Source organism: Scyliorhinus torazame, chromosome 10 (assembly GCF_047496885.1).
Source record: "Scyliorhinus torazame isolate Kashiwa2021f chromosome 10, sScyTor2.1, whole genome shotgun sequence".
Classification (NCBI taxonomy): domain Eukaryota; kingdom Metazoa; phylum Chordata; class Chondrichthyes; order Carcharhiniformes; family Scyliorhinidae; genus Scyliorhinus; species Scyliorhinus torazame.
In genome coordinates, this window is record NC_092716.1 from 236,480,021 (window position 1) to 236,504,420 (window position 24,400).

General features: G+C 47.2%; 1 long non-coding RNA gene across 1 annotated transcript in view; it reads left to right on the forward strand.

Annotated features, from left to right (window-relative positions):
• The first annotated feature begins 894 nt into the window (after positions 1 to 894).
• Positions 895 to 24,400, forward strand: part of LOC140384676 (uncharacterized) — a 59,838-nt gene continuing 36,332 nt past the window's right edge. The window contains exon 1 of the long non-coding RNA XR_011933123.1: positions 895 to 1,069. This is a non-coding gene — a long non-coding RNA (uncharacterized lncRNA). The remainder of the gene's footprint in view (positions 1,070 to 24,400) is intronic.

The window sequence follows — 24,400 nt, forward strand, 5'->3', positions numbered from 1 at the left end:
TGAAAGTGCATTATCTCACGCTTATTTTAGCTTATTCCCACATGATATCAATATCTCTTCTCAGCTTTGTTTGGTCTCTAAATAATTAATTATTTGGAATTTGCAAGTTTCTACACACTGTCAAAATGGTTAATATCAATTCTGAATGGATATAATCCCAGAACTGAACCCTGTGAGATATCACTACCAACCTACAACCAATCCCCAAACTGCACTTAACTCTCATCCTCTATTTTCAACCTTCCAAGCAGTTTTGTTAAGGGTTGGCTACTCTTTTCCCAAGTAAATAGCCTTTAATCTTCTCTAGCGGTCTGTCCGCTGTCCCTTGTCAAAGGATTTACTATTGTCCATGTGCACTGCCAATTGGTCTGCCACCTCCATGGAACAGGTAACTCCACACATCCACTTCTACCACTGGCAAAACGCCCCATTGGTGGGATTGCGTCTGGAAGCTGATCAACGTGATTCCTCACAATTCGAACAGCACCCTGCTGCCCGCAATCACAAACAACCCTCCCCAACCCCCCCCCCCCCCCCCCCCACCCCCCCCCTGCCACCTCCCAGCCTACTGTCTAGGGGCCAGTAATATCCTGGCCCTGGCTATTATTTCTTTTCCTCTTAAGTAATCGTGCTAGCATGACTCCTGTTGTAAGCAGCTGTGCCCATGTTCCTGACAAGAGTCACACATTATGCCCGGTAGTCAGCAAGTAATCTGACAATCTGACTGGAATAAATGTGGCCCGGAGCAGGCAGTTGCATGATGTATGACTCATGACTGTTGCCAGGATACTGCAGAGCAACCTGATGCACTGCCTAGTTGCAAACCAGCTGGGCATTGAAAGAATGTAATCCCTTTCAGTTGATGAGGATGCCAGGCTGGCTATGTGAAGCTCACAAACCAACATGGGCACAGACTATCCATGCAGTCAAACTGTTTCTAATGCAGTGAAAATCAGTGCAAAACCCACAAAGTCGTATCAGCAGTCCAAATTGTTTTGCCAGAATCCGATAAAGGGCCAAAGAAAACCCCAGACATTGACCAGCAGCCTCAAACCAACTAACACTGAAGGTAATAGCTGATTTTTTAACGAGCGTTGGTGAACGGTCCTTGCTACCTGTTGGTGAGTTGCTGTGTGAGTTTGTTGCGTGGCATGTCGGCGCTGAGGCAATATCGCAATCAAATAAAGGAGCCCACCAAAAATGTGGGAGCTTAATTTAAATATTTTATTCATTGCTTTAAACAATTCTGGTTTGTGACCTGAGAGAAAATGGTGGACGGCGTACTCTGCTCTCAATGAGTGCCTGCTTCCTCGCCACCATATTGAATGGTGAGGCGTCTGTCTAGCGCCTGAAAGTGGGCTTGGTACTGAATCAAATTTCTCGACCTTTCATTCTTTATATCTGTAACTCACATTTCCATCATCGTGAATATTTCATTGATGCACTCAGTTAGAACTTCCTTTTCACTTTAAAAGGGTTTCAAAGACTCAGTTTTGAACCTGATCACAGGAGAAATCGCTGGGCTTCAATGGGAGTGAATGGAACATATTCTGAAAGCTCACTTGCTGAAACAGCAGAAAATGTGAATATGTGACAGCAAGGTCAATAAGCAGGATACATTTCGTATAACCTTTTGATGTACTGAATTGTTCTTATGTTATATTTTATATACTCGTAATTGTATTAATTATCAACTTAAAATCAAAGCTGTTAAATTTAGTCATAAATCTTTTATAATTAGAGAAAATGGTTCCAGGCCAAGGATTATGAGTTTGATGAGAGGATTTGTTAATGACAGACACTGCTGACTCCATCAATGCAGTTAAATGAATAACTCATTAACAGAAAAGCAAAGTCAACCTTCTGTAATCTTTCCCCCCCAAATATTTCATATTGGCCCAGATGATTTAGTCTCGTAGGCCGGGGCCGGGATTCTCCGTTCGCCGACGCCGAAATCGGGGCTTGCGATCGGGTGGAGAATAGCTTTTGACGCCAAAATCGCGGCAAACGCCGGTTTGATGCCAAATCACGATGCTCTGTCTCCTCGAAAATGGCATTAATGCCATGCACGCCGTGCGTACTTTGAACATCATTTGCATATCATTAGTGGGCTGACCTGTGATTCTCTGCCTCCGAAGGGCCGAGATCTCGACGGTGCGGTCCACGTGTGCTTTCAAACCTGATGTGGTGGCTGCTGAGAGAGAAAGAGGGCGGATGGAAAGTGTCCAACACCGCCATACTTTGCTGACAGCCATGCCGCTGGCCGGGGAGCTTCTGCCAGGGCGGGGAGGAGTAGTGGGGGGTGGGTGGCCAGGAGGTGGGCTGTGGGGTCGGGGTGGACGGCTACGCAACACCATTACCACAGCCGGCAGGGCCTGTGCATGCTGCTGACAGCAAACTTTAAACCTGGTGTCCTGGGTCGTATAGGTGACCCTCCCAGGCCACCACCCTGGGTGCCCTCTGGCCCCAGCTGACTCATCAGCTGTAAGGGCGCTCCAGCACAACCTGTCCAATGTTTTTGACCTCGATATGTGTGTATGTGGGGAGTGTATGTTTATGTACGGCTGCGTCTTGTCAGCCCTGCGCGTGTCCATCAAGGACACTGCGAATCCCTCACCGTTTTTCATGGGAATCGATGGTGTTACACGCGACACTGGTGCTAGCCCCTCATCAGTAGCGGGAATCGGTGCAGGTGCAACTCCGGTTTTACTGTCGTAAAAAGCCACAAATTCTCCGTTGGCGTCAACACATAGTCGCAGAAATGGAGACTCCAGCCCTGGATATGTGACCCAAGATAGAACATAGAACATAGAGTACAGAGGAGGCCATTCTGCACCGGCCCACTTTAAGCCCTCACCTCCACCATATCCCCGTAGCCCAATAACCCCTCCTAACCTTTTTTTTGGACACTAAGGGCAATTTAGCATGGCTAATGCATCTAACCTGCACGTCTTTGGACTGTGGGAGGAAAGCGGAGTACCCGGAGGAAACCCACGCAGACACGGGGAGAACGTGCAGACTCCGCACAGACAGTGACCCAAGCCAGGAATCGAACCTGGGACCCTGGAGCTGTGAAGCAATTGTGCTATCCACAATGCTACCGTGCTGCCCATGTGGTGTCCCCGGGCATCATTGATGCCTTCCATGCTCACTGGGCTCTGCAGGGGCTGCGGTGCATTAACAACTTTTTTAACCACATTTTAGTTTGATGTTTCATGTTCAATTTGTGATTTGTTTTTGTTTAAGGCCATTAAATGGCTGCCCCTTTTAATTTGTCCCTCAGATTGTTTAATTCAGTTTAATTGTATTATGCAAACCGGTTGGAGCCAAGATCTTAATCCTTTGGAAGCGTTAGCGACATGTATTGCACTCTAATGCTTATATTAGCGTCTGCATTAGAGAGATGTCACCAATGTGGACTCCAATGCAATGCTTTATGGTGAAGTCTCTTATTACTCAAAGTCATGATGGAGGGGGCATCACTGAGATCGCCCGTGAGGCTAAAATGCTGGTCCAATACAGCATTCAACTGCCCTGTCACCTAACACTTGCGTTGGAGGGGCAGGGGAATGGTTGGGAGTTAGATACAGCTGAGACGCTTTGGGTTCAACATACTTCATCCAAGTGGAGTTGAGAGGAACAACTGTGGGCAAATGGCTATTGTTTTAAAGGGTAGGCGCTCACTAAGGTGGAAGTGTATAGGTGGATGTTCCAAAAGCGTAGAGGGCAAAGTGTCGGGGCACCGTGAGGAATCCCCATTACTTACTTTAATGTTCTCTTCCTTTCACTTTATGATTCTGGAGAATCCTGGAGCCAGTCAAGTTGGAAATTCTACTGATTGCAATGGAGCAGCAGCAGTGATATGAACATTCCATTGCAAGCAGCCAGGGCCGCTGCCCTGCAGATGACAGGAAGGCTGGGCTCCTTGCTCCTCCAGGAGCAGAACCACAGATGGTGGAGCTTAATAGGTTCTTCCAATGTTGGACAACATAGCTCCAGATATCAGACCTGAAGCGCAGGAGAAGACTGCGTTTGTCCCAAGGGATGGTGGACCAGCGGCACAGTGGTTAGCATGCTGCCTCACGGTGCCGGGGTCCCGAATTCAATTCCAGACTTGGGTGACTGTCTGCAAGGGTTTCCTCTGGGTTCTCCAGTTTCCTCGCAAAGTCCAAGGATGTGTGGGTTGGGTCACTTGATCTTGCTAAAATTGTCCCTTAGTGTTCAAAGATGTGCAGCGATGCTCTTGAAGAGAGTTGGTGTAGACTCTATGGGCTGAATGCCTCTTTCTGCACTGTCGGGATTCTATGTATCCCACTTCCTCAATGTCTAGCTCATCTGTGATGACATGATGCACATCACGCAAGTTTGTGCCCATTTCCTGGGAAGCATCCGTGATAGTTACATCTTGGGGCGCTTGCTGATCCCAGCCGTCTTTGAGGGAGAGCAGCGGCTGGAGGGATGGCTCCTTAGAGACAAGTGGTACCCACTCAGTAAGTGGCTGAAGATACCAGTGCTTACCCCACCAACATCCACCGAGACTCATTAACGAAGCTCATATGTCAATGCACACGCTGGTCAAGCAGGCGATTGGATTGTTCAAGATGGGATTCCGTGCCTGGACTGCACAGGGGAGTTCTCCAATTCAGCTCCATGAAGGTATCACCCATCATAGTGGTCTGCTGCACTCTGCACAACCTGGAACTGCAACGGAGAGAGCAGCTGGACCAGGTGGAGATGGAGGAACGCCACATCTCCTTGGATAAGGAGGATGTCAAGGAGGACAGTGAAGGTCAACACATGGAGTAGAAGGAAGGACTTCATGCAATGGCCATGATTTGCTTAGGGCTAAGGGCTAGGGAGTGAAGAGCTGTCCCACCATGGACTCTGACCTCAACCCATTAATTTGGTGCTTCCGGGAGATCCTCGTGACGGTTCCTACATTAATGCGCAGGGCGCTAAAGACATTGGTTGTATGCTGCAGGAGAACGATGATGGCTTACATTGAGGACAGAGCGATGCTCCTATCATCCGCAGTGATATGTCTGATTCCTGTCTTTCAGGGAGCCGAACGCATCCTGCCAATATCGTGGCGTTCTGAGAGGCTGGGTGACAACATTTTGAGTGGGGGTGCTGGCGGAGAGAGCCGCATGATGGGTGTTGGGAATCCGTGAGGTGGCTGGGTGAGAGATTGGTGTGAGGGTGATTTGAGGAGGCAGAATTATCCTGGTCTTTAATCTTCCTGCGGCACTGTTGCCCATCTTCTTCTGTAGCTAGATGGCTCTCAATGAGACTGCTACTGCTTCCCAGGCGGGGGTGGTCACATTGGTGGAGGGACTTCTGCAGGAATGTGGGTGTAGGACATCCTGTCTCTGCTGCACACCATCCAGAAGTTTGGTTCGGCCTACCGCCGAGACTCTTGGCACTGGCTTCCTGGCAGCACTCCCCCCCAACTGGATCTGGAATATCTGCTGGGGAGATGTTTATATGGAGCGCCCCGCTGATTGCGGAGATTAAGTTGTCGTGGGGTGAGTGATCAGTGACAGGCCGCCACAAGCGTGCTGTGATTCACGGGGGTAGAAATTTAGGTTTCAAAGGGGCTCAATATTTTGTACGATTTCCTGACACTGGAAATGGGGGGTTTCTCTTTGTTTTTTTTGCCAGAACCAACACTGAAAAAGGAGTGTAAAATTCCACCTTTTATCATCCTGTCCCATCACCACTTCACAGAATCACAGAATTGTCAGAGGACAAAAGGAAGCCATTCAGGCCACCATGTCTGTACTGGCTCTCAATGCCCTTTAACCTTGGACCACAGGTGAACTTGAAGATGGAACAGGTTGAGGAATCGTTTTCTCTCTGTTACGATCTCTCATTTTCAAGTTATTGCAATTTATGAGCTTAGCTGCTTGATGGCTTGCAGTTAATTTGATGGCTTTTGGTCGAACTCTGTTCTTCTGAAAGTAACCTTTTGCTGGTTTTAAATACAGACAGCAAACATTGTTGTCTCAACAGGTGACCTTTTACAAGTTTAAATTCTGTTTCAAAATAAGATGGGTAGTTATGTTGTTTATACATTTTGTGCTGTGGGTTTCACACATCTATAGTTTGAGACAGCCAGTGTTTTTGTGTTTGAATGGCTCATTCAGTTTGTTAATACCTATTCAGACTAGTTTTAGCCGAATCAGTCTGGAATGTTCCTTTTGTTCCCTCTTGAGAAATTCACAGAATGTATCAGGTGACTCTCGGGCAGCCATCTTTTGCAGTCTTCTGTGTTTGGTTTTAAAATATAAAAAAGATTTGAAGTCATTTTAAGCTTATGTGCTCCTGGGTTGGATTCTTCCATCAGTGGAAGTTAGTTCCCTCAGTCCACCTCATCAGATGGTGGCATGGTGGTAATGGCATTGGTCTATTAACCCAGTGGACAAATCCCACCGCAGGAGCTGGTGGAAGCTGACATTAATGTCAGTAATGGTAAATTTGAAACTATAATTGATTGTTGTCCTATCCTGCAGGGAGGGAACTCTGCTGTCCTTACCTGGTCTGGCGTGTGTGTGACTCCAGGTCCATGGCGATGTGGTTGGCCCTGAAATGGCACAGCAAGCCATTCAGTTCAAGGGCAATTAGTGACGAGCAACAAACCTTGCCGGTGGCACAAACATCCCATGAGAGAATTAAAAAGAAATCTTGAATCATTTTTATGCACATCTCTCCTTAATCTATAGACTATCAGCCTATTCTATGCAACCTATCCTCGTAATGTAACCCTCTTAGCCTCAACATTATTCTGGTGAATCTGTGCTGTGCCCCTCAAGGCCAGTGTATCTTTCCAGAGGTACTGGGTCCTGATGAGGCTACACAGAGCTCTGTGCTGCTGTACAATTACTTCCATCCCTTTTTATTCATATCTTTCTGAGTTAAAGTCCAGCATTAGGTTCGCCTTTGCATTTGCTTTTCACTCTACTCTATTTTTCCTAGGTCCCAAATGAATGGCCTTCTCACATTGAACTCTATTTCCCACAGTTTTTCCACTTATGGCAAGATTCCTTTGCAGCTTTCCACTTCCATCGATATTATTCACTGTGCCATCTCATTTAGTAACATCAACAAGTATAGAAATGAAATACGTCATTTGTAAATATCGCAAAAAGCTGCAGCCCCAATGCGATCCCTGGGGGAAAATCACTCGTCATATTTCCTAATCTATTTCTTTCTTTGCATAATTTATACACATTACCCTGGTTCTGCCCAAATTCATTCAAAGGAAATCATTTGTTACCAGCACGGTAGCACAGTGGTTAGCACATTTGTTTCACAGCTCCAGGGTCCCAGGTTCGATTCCCAGCTTGGGTCACTGTCTGTGCGGAGTCTGCACGTTCTCCCCGCGTGTGCGTGGGTTTCCTCCGGGTGCTCATGTTTCCTCACACAGTCCAAAGATGTGCAGGTTAGGTGGATTGACCATGATAAATTGCCCTGAGTATCCAAAATTGCCCTTAGTGTTGGGTGGGGTTACTGGATGATGGGGATAGGGTGGAGGTGTGGGCTTGGGTAGGGTGCTCTTTCCAAGAGCCGGTGCAGACTCAATGGGCTGAATGGCCTCCTTCTGCACTGTAAATTCTATGAATTCTATGATTATTGTGAACATATTTTTATTAAAGAGAAGCAACATGTTGTTCCTTAGCCCCTATAAATCAAATTGCAAACATACGGCAAAGTCTTCATTGGTTGTCTTGTCAAGCTTCTTTTGAATAGTCACTAATCTTTAAATGTGGGAGGGCAAATAAAGAAGATGGTTAAAAAAAGTAGAGGCGGTTCATGGCTTTCCAAACTGAATATTGAATGTGACAGCAAGGGAGGCACAAACCTCTGGTTCAACCTCATCTGGAACATTGCTCTTTGACATTCAATGGCATTACCATTGCTGAATCCCCCACTGGCAACATCCTGGGAGTTACCATTGACCATCCATATAAATACTGGCGTGGATTCTCTGCCTCCTGCCACTGGCAATGGGGTCCGCGATGATGCGGGAAATCGACAAATGGGGATTGGTGGGTGCCGATTCAAACACGATGCTCTAGCCTCTCGCTGGTGGCGGGACCAGGATTTTGTGCCCGCACACCAGTGGGAGGATGTAACTGAATGCAAATAGGTCATTAAGACCCATTTTCATTCACTTAGCGAGCCCGGCACCTTATTCTCCAGCCCTCCATAAGTCTCCAGTCCTCTGGGCCAGGAATCATGTGGACGGGATACACAACAGGTCTCATTAAATGTAAGCCCGATGTAGTGGCCCTCATGGTGGGTCAAGGGGGTAGGCAACTCCTTAAGGATGTCACCCCCAAAGTAATCCAAGGGCCACTCTCTACCCCCACAATGCACAACCTGACCACCCCTCTTCTACCAGAACCCCCACCATGGCCCCACCCTGAAGCCCCCTTATTAGGAAGACATCACAGGGACCCCCTTAATAGGGAGAACCGCCCCAAGACCCATTATTAGGGAGACCCCCCACCCCCAGGGAACCGCCTTAGCAGAATATAGGGAATTAGGAAGAAAATTGAGAAGTCGAACATCAAAGGTAGTGATCTCAGGATTACTCCCAGTGCCACGTGCTAGTCAGAGAAAAAAAGCAGCATATACCAGATGAATACGTGATGACGACATGGTGTGAGGGGCAGGGTTTCAGATTCCTGGGGCATTGGGACCGGTTCTGGGTTGGGGAGGGTTTAAACTTATATAGCAGGGGAATGGGAACCTATAAGACCATCAGACATAGGAGCAGAATTAGGCCACTCGGCCCATCGAGTCTGCTCCGCCATTCAATCATGGCTGATATTTTTCTCAGGTGAACTCCAAATGTTGTTTATTCCGATCTGGCGCAAGAGCAGGAAGGGAACTGTGGCCAAACCATAACTACCAAGGGAAATTAGAGATAGTATTAGATTCAAGCAAGAGGCATACGAGCTAGCAGGAAAAAGCATTAAACCAGAAGATTGGGAACAGTTTAAAATTCAGCAAAGGCAGACAAAGGGATTGATTAAGAGGGGGAAATACAATATGAAAGCAAGCTAGCCGGGAACATAAAAGCTGACTGTAAAAGATTCCGTAGGTATGTAAAGAGAAAATGATTGATAAAAACTAATGTCGACCCCTTGCAGTCAGAGGGCAGTAGAGCGGAGCTGCTGATTGGTGTTGCAAGGGAAATTTGCATACCTCCGTCGTGGTCACCCTAACTTGAAGGTGTACCTGAGCTAAAGACCCTAGCTCTTCGAGTGAAGACAAGCATCCAGCAGAGGGCAGTAGAGCGGAGCTGCTGATTGGTGTTGCAAGGAAAATTTGCATACATCCGTCGTGGTCACCCTAACTTGAAGGTGTACCTGAGCTAAAGACCCTAGCTCTTCGAGTGAAGACAAGCATCCAGCAGAGGGCAGTAGAGCGGAGCTGCTGATTGGTGTTGCAAGGGAAATTTGCATACCTCCGTCGTGGTCACCCTAACTTGAAGGTGTACCTGAGCTAAAGACCCTAGCTGTTCGAGTGAAGACAAGCATCCAGCAGAGGGCAGTAGAGCGGAGCTGCTGATTGCAAGGGAAATTTGCATACCTCCGTCGTGGTCACCCTAATTTGAAGGTAGTTTGTGGAGGAGCTGTTGGCAAGTGACACTTAAACCCGAAACACTTCTTCAGTGTTTCCCTCCCGATCCCCTCCTCTAACCAAAAAAATCCAACCGCTGTAAAGATCAAGAGGAAGGCTCGAGGTCAGGAAGAAGTTGAACCATGATGCCACAGCTTGCAGGTAAGGGATTGGCTGGTGACTGGTAAGTAGTTTTTCTTTTATATTCCCTCAGGTGTTATCGTGCAGGGTGCAGAGGTTGCTGAGTGAGTGCTTGCTGAGAAGGGGAGTGAATAACAGGTAAGCTCTTTCTTTCTTTTTCTTTTTTTATCTAGGGGGATGGCAGGGAAGGTAGTGCAATGTTCCTCCTGCAGAATGTTTGAGGTGAGGGACGCCGACAGTATCCCTGCTGATTTCATCTGTGGGAAGTGCACCCATCTCCAGCTCCTCAGAAACCGTGTTAGGGAGTTGGAGCTGGATGAACTTCGGATCATTCGGGAGGCAGAGGTGGTCATAGACAGAAGCTTCAGGGATGTAGTTACTCAGAAGAATAAAGATAGATGGGTGACGGTGAGAGGGGCTGGGGGGGAAGCAGTCAGTACAGGGATCCCCTGTGGTTGTTCCCCTTAGTAACAAGTATACCGCTTTGGATACTGTTGGGAGGGACGACTTACCAGGGGTAAGCCATGGGGTGCAGGTCTCTGGCACAGAGTCTGTCCCTGTTGCTCAGAAGGGAAGGGCGGAGAGGAATAGAGCATTAGTCATTGGAGACTCCATAGTTAGGGGGATAGATAGGAGATTCTGTGGGAACGAGAGAGACTCGCGGTTGGTGTGTTGCCTCCCAGCTGCCAGGGTGCGTGATGTCTCGGATCGTGTTTTTGGGATCCTTAAAGGGGGGGGGGAACAGCCCCAAGTCGTGGTCCACATAGGTACCAATGACATAGGTAGGAAAAGTGATAGGGATGTAAGGCAGGAATTCAGGGAGCTAGGGTGGAAACTTAGATCTAGGACAAACAGAGTTATTATCTCTGGGTTGTTACCCGTGCCACGTGATAGCGAGATGAGGAATAGGGAAAGAGAGGAGTTGAACGCGTGGCTACAGGGATGGTGCAGGAGGGAGGGTTTCAGATTTCTGGATAACTGGGGCTCATTCTGGGGTTGGTGGGACCTCTACAAACGGCAGGGTCTACACCTGGACCAGAGGGGTACCAATATCCTGGGGGGGAAATTTGCTAATGCTCTTCGAGAGGGTTTAAACTAGTTCAGCACGGGCTTGGGAACCTGAATTGTAGCTCCAGTATACAGGAGGTTGAGAGTAGTGAGGTCATGAGTAAGGTTTTAAAGTTGCAGGAGTATACCGGCAGGCAGGAATGTGGTTTAAAGTGTGTCTTCTTCAATGCCAGAATAAGGTGTGTGAATAAGGTGGGTGAACTTGCGGCATGGTTTGGTACCTGGGACTTCGATATTGTGGCCATTTCGGAGACATGGATAGAGCAGGGACAGGAATGGTTGTTGCAGGTGCCGGGGTTTAGGTATTCCAGTAAGCCCAGGGAAGGTGGTAAAAGAGGGTGAGCGTGGCATTGTTAGTCAAGGACAGTATTACGGTGGCAGAAAGGACGTTTGATGAGGACTCGTCAATTGAGGTAGTATATGGGCTGAGGCTAGAAACAGGAAAGGAGAGGTCACCCTGTTAGGGGTTTTCTATAGGCCTCCGAAAAGTTCCAGAGATGTAGAGGAAAGGATTGCAAAGATGACTCTGGATAGGAGCGAAAGCAACAGGGTAGTTGTTATAGGGGACTTTATCTTTCCAAATATTGACTGGAAACGCTATAGTTCGAGTACTTTAGATGGGTCCGTTTTTATCCAATGTGTGCAGGAGGGTTTCCTGACACAGTATGTAGATAGGCCAACGAGAGGCGAGGCTGTATTGGATTTGGTACTGGGTAATGAACCAGGACAGGTATTAGATTTGGAGGTAGGTGAGCACTTCTGGTGATAGTGACCACAATTCGATTACGTTTATCATAGATCATAGAATTTACAGTGCAGAAGGAGGCCATTCAGCCCATCAAGTCTGCACCGGCTCTTGGAAAGAGCACCCTACCCAAGGTCAACACCTCCACCCTATCCCCATAACCCCACCCAACACTAAGGGCAATTTTGGACACTATGAGCAATTTATCATGGCCAATCCACCTAACCTGCACACCTTTGGACTGTGGGAGGAAACCGGCGCACCCGGAGGAAACCCACGCACACACGGGGAGGATGTGCAGACTCCGCACAGACAGTGACCCAAGCTGGAATCGAACAGGGCAAGAGTTATATCTGGGGGAAAGGCAATTATGATGCGATAAGGCAAGACTTAGGATGCATCGGATGGAGAGGAAAACTGCAGGGGATGGGCACAATGGAAATGTGGAGCTTGTTCAAGGAACAGCTACTGCGTGTCTTTGATAAGTATGTGCCTGTCAGGCAGGGAGGAAGTGGTCGAGCGAGGGAACCGTGGTTTACTAAGGCAGTCGAAACACTTGTCAAGAGGAAGAAGGAGGCTTATGTAAAGATGAGACATGAAGGTTCAGTAAGGGCGCTCGAGAGTTACAAGTTAGCTAGGAAGGACCTAAAGAGAGAGCTAAGAAGAGCCAGGAGGGGACATGAGAAGTCTGTGGCAGGTAGGATCAAGGATACCCCTAAAGCTTTCTATAGATATGTCAGGAATAAACGAATGACTAGGGTAAGAGTAGGGCCAGTCAAGGACAGTAGTGGGAAGTTGTGCTTGGAGTCGGAGGAGATAGGAGAGGTGCTAAATGAATATTTTTCATCAGTATTCACACAGCAAATAGACAATGTTGTTGAGGAGAATACTGAGATTCAGGCTACTAGACTAGAAGGGCTTGAGGTTCATAAGGAGGAGGTGTTAACAATTCTGGAAAGGGTGAAAATAGATAAGTCCCCTGGGCCGGATGGAATTTATCCAAGGGTCTTTGGGAAGCTAGGGAGGAGATTGCTGAGCCTTTGGCTTTGATCTTTAAGTCATCTTTGTCGACAGGAATAGTGCCAGAAGACTGGAGGATAGCAAATATTGTCCCCTTGTTCAAGAAGGGGAGTAGAGGCAACCCCGGTAACTATAGACCAGTGAGCCTTACTTCTGTTGTGGGCAAAATCTTGGAAAGGTTTATAAGAGATAGGGTGTATAATCATCTGGAAAGGAATAATTTGATTAGACATAGTCAACACGGTTTTGTGAAGGGTAGGTCGTGCCTCACAAACCTTATTGAGTTCTTTGAGAACAGGTGGATGAGGGTAAAGCAGTTGATGTGGTGTATATGGATTTCAGTAAAGCATTTGATAAGGTTCCCCACGGTAGGCTACTGCAGAAAATACGGAAGCATGGGATTCAGGGAGATTTAGCAGTTTGGATCAGAAATTGGCTAGCTGGAAGAAGACAAAGGGTGGTGGTTGATGGGAAGTGTTCAGACTGGAGTCCAGTTACTAGTGGTGTACCACAAGGATCTGTTTTGGGGCCACAGCTGTTTGTCATTTTTGTAAATGACCTGGAGGAGGGCGTAGAAGGATGGGTGAGTAAATTTGCAGATGACACTAAAGTCGGTGGAGTTCTGGACAGTGCGGAAGGATGTTACAAGTTACAGAGGGACATAGAAAAGCTGCAGCGCTGGGCTGAGAGGTGGCAAATGGAGTTTAATGCAGACAAGTGTGAGGTGATTCATTTAGGAAGGAATAACAGGAAGACAGAATACTGGGCTAATGGTAAGATTCTTGGCAGTGTGGATGAGCAGAGAGATCTCGGTGTCCATGTACATAGATCCCTGAAAGTTGCCACTCAGGTTGAGAGGGTTGTTAAGAAGGCGTACGGTGTGTTTGCTTTTATTGGTAGAGAGATTGAGTTTCGGAGCCATGAGGTCATGCTGCAGCTGCACAAAACTCTGGTGCGGCCGCATTTAGAGTATTGCGTGCAATTCTGGTCACCGCATTATAGGAAGGATGTGGAAGCATTGGAAAGGGTGCAGAGGAGATTTACAAGAATGTTGCCTGGTATGGAGGGAAGATCCTATGAGGAAAGGCTGAGGGACGTGAGGCTGTTTTCGTTAGAGAGAAGAGGGTTAAGAGGTGACTTAATTGAGGCATACAAGATGATCAGAGGATTGGATAGGGTGGACAGTGAGAGCCTTTTTCCTCGGATGGTGATGTCTAGCACGAGGGGACATAGCTTTAAATTGAGGGGAGATAGATAGAGGACAGATGTCAGAGGTAGGTTCTTTACACAGAGAGTAGTAAGGGTGTGGAATGCACTGCCTGCAACAGTGGTGGACTCGCCAACACTAAGGGTATTCAAATGGTCATTGGATAGACATATGGACGATAAGGAAATAGTGTAAATGGGCTTTAGAGTGGTTTCACAGGTCGGCCCAACATCGAGGGCTGTAATGTTGTATGTTGTGTGTTCTATGTTCTATGCGCTGTAATGTTCTATGTTCCATGTTCTATGAAATGGAGGAATTCATAGCTGGGAACAAAGAAATGGCCGAGGAACTAAATTCGTACTTTGCTTCTGCCTTCACAAAGGATGAATTAAATAATATACCGGAAGTTCTGAGAAGCACAAGTTTTAGTGAGGAGCTTAAGGAAATTAGCATTGGTAGAGAAATAGTTTTGGGGAAACTAATGAGATTGAAGGCAAATAAATCTCCAGGGCTTGATAATCTTCATCCCAGAGTATCTGGGAGGTAGCCCTAGAAGTAGTAGATACATTGGCGATCATTTTCCAAAATTCTTTGGACTCTAGAATGGTTCTTACAGATTGGAGGGTAGCGAATGTAACATCACTATTCAAAAAGGGCGGTGGAGAGAAATCAAGCAACCATAAACTAGTGAGCGTCGATAGTAGGTAAGTTGCTAGAGTCCATTATCATTTGTCATATTATTATTTGGAAAGCAGTGGTGTAATCAGACAAAGTCAGCATGGATTTACGAAAGGTAACATGTTTGACAAATCCACTGGAAATCTTTGAAGATGTAACTAGCAGGTAACCAGGGAGAACCGGTGGATGTGGTTTATTTCTTCTTTCAGACAAGGTCTCACATAGCAGATTTCTATGTAAAGTTAAAGTGCATGGGATTATGGGTAGTGCCGTGAGATGGATGAAAAGCTGGTTAGTAGACAGGAAGCAAAAGATTGGAATAAATGGATATTTTTCTGATTGGCAGACAGTGACTGGTAGGGTACTGCAGAGATCTGTGCTTGGACCTCAACTGTTCACAGTATATATTAATGATTTGGACGCGGGAACTAAATGTAGTATTTCCAAATGTGCAGATCATACAATGTTGGGTAGGAGGGTGAACTATGAGGAGGATGCAGCGATGCTTCAGTGAGATTTGGACAGGCTGAGTAAGTGGCACATGCATGACAGATCCAGTATATCATGGGTGAATGTGAGGTTATCCACTTTGGTAGCAAAGTTAGGAAAGCAGATTAATATTTGAATGGGTGCAAATTGAGAGAGGTGGATACACAGCAAGGTCTTGGTGTCTTTGTGCATCAGATGCTGAAAGTAAATGCGCAGGTACAGCAGGCAGTAGAGAAGGTAAATGGTATGTTGGCCTTCATAGCGAGAGGGTTTGAGTATAGGAAAAGTGATATGTTACTACAATTGTATAGGGCTTTGGTGAAACCATACCTGGTGTATTGTGTGCAGTTTTGGTGTCCTTTACTGAGGAAGGATGTTCTTGCTATGGAGGGAGTGTAGTGGAGGTTTACCAGACTGATTCCTGGGATGACAGGACCATCATATGAGAAGAGACTAAGTCGGTTAGGATTATACTCATTGATGATTAGCAGAGTGAGGGGGATATCATAGAAATTTATAAAATTCGAACAGGATTAGGCCGGGAAGATTCAGAAAGAATGTTCCCGATGGTGGCGGAGTCCAGAGCTACGGGCATACTTTGGGGATCGGGGTTTTACGACTGAGGGGAGGAGAAATTTCTTCACCCAGAGAGTGGTGAATCTGTGGAATTCACTACTGCAAAATATAATTGAGGCGAAAACATTGTGTAATTTCAAGAAGAAATTAGATGTGGCTCTTTGGGCGAAAGGGATCAAGGGATATGGGGAGAAGGTAGGATCAGGATTTTGAACTTGATGATTAGTCATGATGAATGGCGGAGCAGGCTCAAAAGGTCAAATGGCCTCCTTCTGCTTCTATTTTCTATGTTTGTTTCGAAGTAATAGGGAGGCAACTCCAGGGACCCCCTTAATTGGTAGACCCCCAGGCACCCCCTTAATTGGGAGACCCCCAGGGACCCCCTAACAAGAGGACAAAGATATGCTTCAAAGACACTCTGAAGGCTGACCTCAAGAAATGCAACCTAGAAGTCAGTCCCTGGGAAACCTTTGCTCAGAAGAGACAGACTTGGAGCATCCTCCCAATTAATCATTCAAGGATGCCTGATGGCAAAAGGAGGCTGGAATCGAGCCTGAGAAAGGAATATCGGTGCTCTACAGTCCAAGGACTGATTCCACCTCCAGGAGCACCAGCCAAGTGTACGGTCGAAGATACGGCTCTAAGGTCGGACTCATCAGCCACGCACGACCCACAGAACCCATGACCAGTAACACGGAGTTTCTTAGGTGGGCGATACACTCGTTAGCGCGTGATCACCAAAGAAGAAGCGAGACACACTGCAGCTTTAAGTCACAATCAGGAAAGATCGAACAAACTTTATTGGCTTCCTTTGTGGAACCAGACCAAAGAAATGCGGAAATAATCAGTTGCTAAGACACAGAAAAATAACAACATTCCCCTTTCACAACAAGGACCTAACAGCTGTGAGCTGTTCATACAGCACTCTTGGGTCATGGGAAGGACACCTCAAACATATTTAACACCCGTATAATGGCCCGGTTTTGGAATTTGGCGGAGCTCTTGTATGTTATTTGGTTTTCATTCATCCGCAAAAGCCACAGTAAACATGATATCGAAAATAAAACTGCAATGCTTACCGATGTCCTCCACTGTCAACTGAAAATATATTCCGTTTAGTTGTTTATACTTATGTGCTAATTTAGCATGCACACGAGATGCTGCTAGTTCAGGTTCTTTGTTTGCAGATCACAATCGCAGTGACTCTGGGAGGTAAAAATAAAATCCTCTTCAGAAGTAAAAACACACTGTGATATTTTATGCTTGGCTTAATCACTATTGACGTATCAAGCAGAATGGATATGATGGAACGTGAGGTACTTTCCGTTGTACAATATTTTGAATTAGTGTAACCCTCTGTGGGATTTTGAACCCATTCTAACATTCTGCCTGAGCAGGAAGAAAGCGCTGTGAGCTTTGTAAATAATTGACTTCTTATGGGATGAGTTAATTATTGGTGCAAACGTTAAGGTATTAATTCTTCCCGTGAGGTGTCTGTAGTAGATTATCCTTTCTGAGTGGGTCTGTAATTTAATTTTGATGGAGTAATTTGATTTTCTGTAGCCACGTGAAGAAGGTTTTTCTACCAAAGGGCTGCAACTCAGCTGACATTCTTTTCTCGTCAACAATGCAATTGAGAGGCTGAGAATGTATCCTAATATCAGTTTGCAGAATCATTGCTCTTTTAAGATATAATAAACAAGTATTGGATTAATCAAATATAGCCCACTTGTGATTATAGATGCCGACTATTTTTAAAATTCTACTGTTCTTCCCAAGCAAACACTATGACAACAAAGCTGTGAGCAATAACAATTAATCATTGTTGCTGTCTGTATTTAGATGCTGAAGATCTGGTAAGAACAGATAGTGAAGTAAGAGTTACAAGATGTAGGGAGCACCACCCTCTTTTTTTTGTTTTTCCAATTAAGGGACAATTTTAGTGTGGTTAATCCACCTACCCTGCGCAGATTTGGGTTCTGTGGGTGAGACCCATGCAGACACGGGAAGAATGGGCAAACGTCACACGGGCAGTGACCCAGGGCCGGGGTTGAACCCGGGTCCTTGGTGCCGTGAGGCAGCAGCGCTAACCACTGCACCACTGTGTCGCCCACTGACAACATCAGCCCCGCACTGTTTAGTTATCTTCCATGTGTATATCCGCAGCATCTACTGGTGAGTCAGATTGAAAAGAAATGCGTGACAGCTCCAAAATCACAACAGATGATTCTTTACACAAGAATGTATCCAGTTTATAACATGAAAGCACAGGAATTGCTGCTGACACATTAAATAGCAGCACTGGGACACGAGAGGGTGATTAATGTTTTAGCTAATGCATCTCCTTATGGGCAAAGACTTTCGTCAAAGTTCCACAGAAGAGATTAGTGTGTAAAATTTAAAGCACATGGGATTATGGGTACTGTATTGAGATGGATAGAAAATTAGTTGGCAGACAGGCAACAAAGCCGGAATTCAGGGGTCTTTTTTCAAATGCGAGGCAGTGACTAGTGGGATACTGCAGAGATCAGTGCTGGGACCCCAGCTATTCACTATATATACATTAATAATTCAGATGAGGGAACAAAATGTTATACTTCCAAATTTGCAGATGACACCAAGATGGGTGGGAAGGTGGTACCCAAAACAGGAAGGCAGACTAATTTGGGCAGCATGGCAGCACAGTGGTTAGTACTGTTGCGTCACAGCTCCAGGGTCCCAGGTTCGATTCCCAGCTTGGTCACTGTCTGTGAGGAGACTGCACAATCTCCCCATGCCTGCGTGGGTTTCCTCCCACAAGTCCTGAAAGACATGTTGGGCGAAATTCTCCCCCAACGGCGCGATGTCCGCCGACTGGCGCCAAAAACGGCGCCAATCAGACGGGCATTGCGCCGGCCCAAAGGTGCAGAATGCTCCGCATCTTTGGCGGCCTAGCCCCAACATTGAGGGGCTAGGTCGACGCCGGAGGGATTTCCGCCCCGCCAGTTGGCGGAAATGGCGTTTGTTGCCCCGCCAGCTGGCGCGGAAATGCGGCGCATGCGCGGGAGCGTCAGCGGCCGCTGTCAGTTTCCCGGCGCATGCGCAGGAGCATCAGCGGCTGCTGAAAGTTTCCCGCGCATGCGCAGTGGGGAGAGTCTCTTCCGCCTCCGCCATGGTGGAGGCCGTGGCGGAGGCGGAAGGGAAAGAGTGCCCCCACGGCACAGGCCCACCCGCGGATCAGTGGGCCCCGATCGCGGGCCAGGCCGCCGTGGGGGCACCCCCCGGGGTCAGATCGCCCCGCGCCCCCCCCCAGGACCCCGGAGCCCGCCCACGCTGACTGATCCCGCCGGTAAATACCAGGTTTGATTTACGCCGGCGGGACAGGCAATTTCTGGGTGTGACTTCGGCCCATCCGGGCCGGAGAATTGAGCGGGGGGTCCCGCCAACCGGCGCGGCCCGATTCCCGCCCCTGCCCAATCTCCGGTACCGGAGACTTCGGCGGGGGCAGGGGCGGGATTCACGGCGGCCAACGGCTATTCTCCGACCCGGCGGGGGGTCGGAGAATGACGCCCGTTGTTAGGTGAATTGGACATTCTGAATTCTCCCTCTGTGTACCCGAACAGGCGCCGGAATGTGGCGACTATGGGCTTTTCAAAGTAACTTCATTGCAGTGTTAATGTAAGTCTACTTGTGACAATAGCGATCATTATATTATATTATATTATATTATCTGAATGGCCATAAATTAGGAGAGGGGAAAATGAGACCTGGGTGTCCTCTTAAGCCAGTCACTGAAGATAAACATGCAGGTACAACAGGCGGTGAAGAAGGAAAATGGTATGCTGGCCTTACTAGCGAGAGAATTCGAGAACAGGAGCAGAGATGTCTTGCTGCAATTATACAGGGCCTTGGTGAGGCCACACCTGGAATATTGTGTGCAGTTTGATCTCCCTATTTGAGGAAGGATGTTCTTGCTCAAGAGGGAGTGTAGCTGAGGTTTACCAGGTTGATTCCTGGGATGGCAGGACGGATGTATGAGGAGAGTTTGAGTCGGTTAGGATTGTATTCATTGGAGTCCAGAAGAATGAGGGTAATCTCATAGAAACCTATAAAATTCTAACAGGACTAGTTAGGGTAGATATAACAAGGATGTCCCCAATGGTGGGGCTATCCAGAACCACGTGTCACAGTCTGAGGATATGGGGCAGACCATTTAGGATAGAGATGAGGGGCGGGATTCTCCGACCCCTCGCCGGGTTGGAGAATCGTCGGGGGCTGGCTTGAATCACGCCCCCGCCAGTTGTCGTATTCTCCGGCACCGGATATTCGGCGGGGGCGTGAATCGCGCTGCGCCGGTCAGTGTGCCCCCCCCCCCGGCGATTCTCCGGTCACGATGGGCTGAAGTCCCGCTGCTGTCATGCCAGTCCCAGCGACGAGAATCAAACCACCTCTCTTACCAGCGGGTCGAGGCGGCGCGGGAGGGGTCCTGGGGGGGGGGGGGGGGGGGGCGCGGGGCGATCTGGCCCCGGGGGGTGCCCCACGGTGGCCTGGCCTGCGATCGGGTCCCACCGATCCGCGGGCGGGCCTGTGCCATGGGGGCACTCTTTTCCCTCCACCTCGGCCTTCACCATGGCCGATGCGTAAGAGACAGCCCCCCTGTGCATGCGCGGGGATGACGTCAGCAGCCGCTGACGCTCCCACGCATGCGCGGACTTCCGCCGGCCGGCGAAGTCCTTTCGGCCGCGGCTGGCGTGGCGCCAAATGCCTTTCCTGCCAGTCGGCGGTGCGCCAACCACTCCGGCGAGGGGCTAGCCCCTCAAGGTAAGGGCTTGGCCCCCAAAGGTGCGGGGAAATCCGCACCTTTGGGGCGGCCCGACTCCGGAGTGGTTCCCGCCACTCCATCCCTCCGGGACCCCCCGCCCCACCGGGTAGGGGAGAATCCCGGCCGAGGAAAACATTCTTCACCCAGAGAGTGGATGGTCTGTGGAATTCATTACCACAGGAAGTAGCTTAAGCCAAAATATTATGTGCTTTCAAGAAGCAGTTAGATTGAGTACTTGGGGTGAAGGGGATCGAAGGATATGGGGAGAAGGCGGGATCAGGCTATTGAGTTGGATGATCAGCCATTATAATCATGAATGACAGAGTAGGCTCGAAGGGCTGAATGGCCTCGTCGTGCCCCTATTTTCTATGATTCTATTGCGCACAATGTTAAACTTTGCTTGATAGTCACCCCTTTGGAATGTTTCACGATGTTGAAGATTCTATATAAATGCAAGTTATTATTGTCCAGTATAGTCTATATAATTTGGGTTTTGTCTTTTTACTGAGCTATATTTTTGTACAGATTTAGGTGTTACCAATTTGGATTTGATCATTTTTCCTGAACTGTATTTTTAACCAGAATTATGACATTATGAGCTAAGTTTGGAATGTGTGGTTTGAACATATGTACCGTACCTAACTCACAAGCATGCATCATGTACAGTGAGGTAAACTGGTGGAATTATTTTCTCAGCTTCCAGCATGTCATATTGAAAAATAAATACATTTATTCGAAAGAAAGGTAGAAAGGTATTTTGTCTCATGGGTTTCAATATGGGTGGCATGGGGATAGGGTGGGAAAGTAGGCCAAGGTAGGGCGCTCTTTCGGAATGTAGGTGCAGACTCAATGGGCCGAATGGTGTCCATCTGCACTGTCGGGATTCTAAGAGAGTTACACAATATGGTAGATTTGAATTTTCTGTGTTACAAGGAAAAGCAGGAAAAAATACAATATGAGGCAATATAAAAGGAATTCTGTTGCTGTGTTAGTATTGTAATTGGACTATTAATCCATATCTGGGGACATAAGAACATAAGAACTAGGAGCAGGAGTAGGCCATCTGGCCCCTCGAGCCTGCTCCGCCATTCAATGAGATCATGGCTGGTCTTTTGTGGACTCAGCTCCACTTTCCCGCCCGACCACCATAACCCTTAATCCCTTTATTCTTCAAAAAACGATATTTCTTTATCTTAAAAACATTTAATGAAGGAGCCTCAACTGCTTCACTGGGCAAGGAATTCCATAGATTTACAACCCTTTGGGTGAAGAAGTTCCTCCTAAAATCAGTCCTAAATCGACTTCCCCTTATTTTGAAGCTATGCCCCCTAGTTCTGCTTTCACCCGCCAGTGGAAACAACCTACCCGCATCTATCCTATCCATTTCCTTCATAATATTATATGTTTCTATAAGATCCCCCCACATCCTTCTAAATTCCAACGAGTACAGTCCCAGTCTACTCAATCTCTCCTCGTAATCCAACCCCTTCAGCTCTGGGATTAACCTAGCGAATCTCCTCTGCACACCCTCCAGCTCCAGTACCTCCTTTTTCAGGTGAGGAGACCAAAACTGAACACAATACTCCAGGTGTGGCCTCATTAACACCTGAAAAAATGAAATGAAAATCGCTTTTTGTCACAAGTAGGCTTCAAATGAAGTTACTGTGAAAAGCACCTAGTCGCCACATTCCGGCGCCTGTTCGGGGAGGCTGTTACGGGAATTGAACCGTGCTGCGATTTAGCCCTGTGCTAAACAGCCCCTTATACAATTGCAGCATAACCTCCTTAGCATAACCTCCCTAGGACCTGGGTTCGAATTCCGCCACAGCAGATGGTGAATTTTGATTTTAATAAAACCTGGAATTAAACAAGGCTAATGATGGTTAATGCTTTACTATGTCGAAGGTGCTATGTAAATGCAAGTTGTTATTGTTCAGTAGAACGTATATTGTAGCATGTTTTAGTAATTCAGATTTTGTCTTTTTCCTGAACTATTACAGCCTGAGGTTATTCATGGAGGCCCCACCTTCTCAACCTTGCCCCTTACCTGAGGTGTAGTGATCCTCAGATTAAATCACCACCAGTCAGGTCTCCCCACTCCCCCTCAAAGGGGAAAGCAGCCTATGGTCATCTGGGACTATGGCGACTTTACCCTACCTTTTTATTCAAAACAGATTTATTTGATAGTAATTTGGAGTTTGCCATTTTTTCTGAAATCTATTTTTAATGAGAATTATTCTTTTAAAATAAATTTATAGAGTGTTCAAATCATTTTTTCCAAATGAGGGGCAATTTAGCGTGGTCAATCCACCCACCCTGCACATCTTTTGGGTTGTGAGGGGGGGAACCCACGCAGACACGGAGAGGATGTGCATACTCCACACGGACAGTGACCCAGAACCAGGATCGAACCTGGGACCTCAACGCCGTGAGGCAGCAGTGCTAACCACTACACTACCGTTCTGCCCTTCAGTGAGAATTATGACACTATATTTTAAATGTCCTTTAGGGAAATGATTGAGTCTTCAGTGCCCTCTGAAAAGGCCTAGTTTTTGAGGAAAGGAGTCATAAATAATCCATTGTTTTACAAATAATGAGCAATTACATCTTTCATATTTAACCAGAAGACACCAAGGAAATTCCTTCAGCCAGCCTATTTTACTGGAGTCTTCCATGCTGTACACAAACTTACTAGTGGAGGCTCCAGGCATTTTCCAATGACAGCCCATTGACCTTTGCGTATTAGGGCTCCAAAACCAGCACCTGAGGCCTGTACCCCAGAGTTAATGATATTCTTGCTTTCCAGCGAGTTGTTGAATGCTGTGTCCTTTCCTCCTGTCCTAGCTCCGCCACATTTGTGCTTAGTAATTCATCGCCTCAGGACCTCCCTGAAGGTTTAACTTCTGAATCATGTATTGGAGCAATAGCTGAGCTCATGTTTGCAAGGGTGAAATCTGGATGACAGTCCTCTTTTCCAAGGGACAGTGGTATTGTCACATCGTCTGCACGGAATGAAAGGGAGGGACAAAAATTAGCTTTCACTGTGAAGGGAGAACAAGGAGAAAAGTGTCTGCTGAACGTTTCTGTAATTTATTATACAGAGTATTTAGGGTGATACAGAAATAAGGACGATAGGATGTGAAGAAACTCTTGGCGACATTGTCACGAGTGTTGCTGGTCCTCAAAGCCACCACTCTGTTCCTGCCAATGATGGTCAGCATACTTTCTTCAAGGAGGGAGAGGTTGTGCAGGTGATCTTGTCTTCCTCTGTTGGCAGGTCACTGTCTAGTTGTTCACAATCTTCTCCTGCAAGAAAGGACGGAACGTGTTGATGGTGGTCATGTGAAGTGACTGCCATGGTAGAGTAACTGGTACGCAGTGCATCAAATATGAGTTGCGGGTAAGTGAAGGATGAAATAGCGTTGAGTTTGAGAAGAATGTGGAATGAGTATGGAGCAGAGATTATATAATCGAGTGAAGTGAAGTGGGGACAGGAGTATTGTCAGTATTGCGACTGTTGATGCTGGAGGTGTGAGCAGCGAGTAAGGGAGTAACATCAGTAATTTGAAAACTGTGGCCAGGTCATTGAAATATCTTGGGATTGGAGCTAGTTCTGGGACGTAAGCTGCTGACATAGAGGTGGTACATTGCCACAATTTAATTCACCACTGTTGTTTTGCTTTAATTAGTTTTGTTGATTCCCTGTCCCCGATTCAATATTCAACACTGGATGATAATCATTTATATCTGTGTAATATATCCAGGAAGCTGCCATCCTGTCATAGTCACATCTCAGACAGATCTTTGCACCTTCAAACAGAATCAGCAGAATGTTCCTTAAAAGCAAGGACTACACTCTAAGGATTGGGGTGGTGACATTGATGAGAAAGCCTGCAAGGAGATCAGTATGGAGGGCATGACCACATCGAGAGGGAGGTGGAAGTGGCGTAGTGGCATTGCCACTGGACTAGTAATTCAGAGATCCAGAATCATGCTTTGGGGACCCGGGTTCGAATCCCACCCTGGCAGATAGTGAAATTTGAAT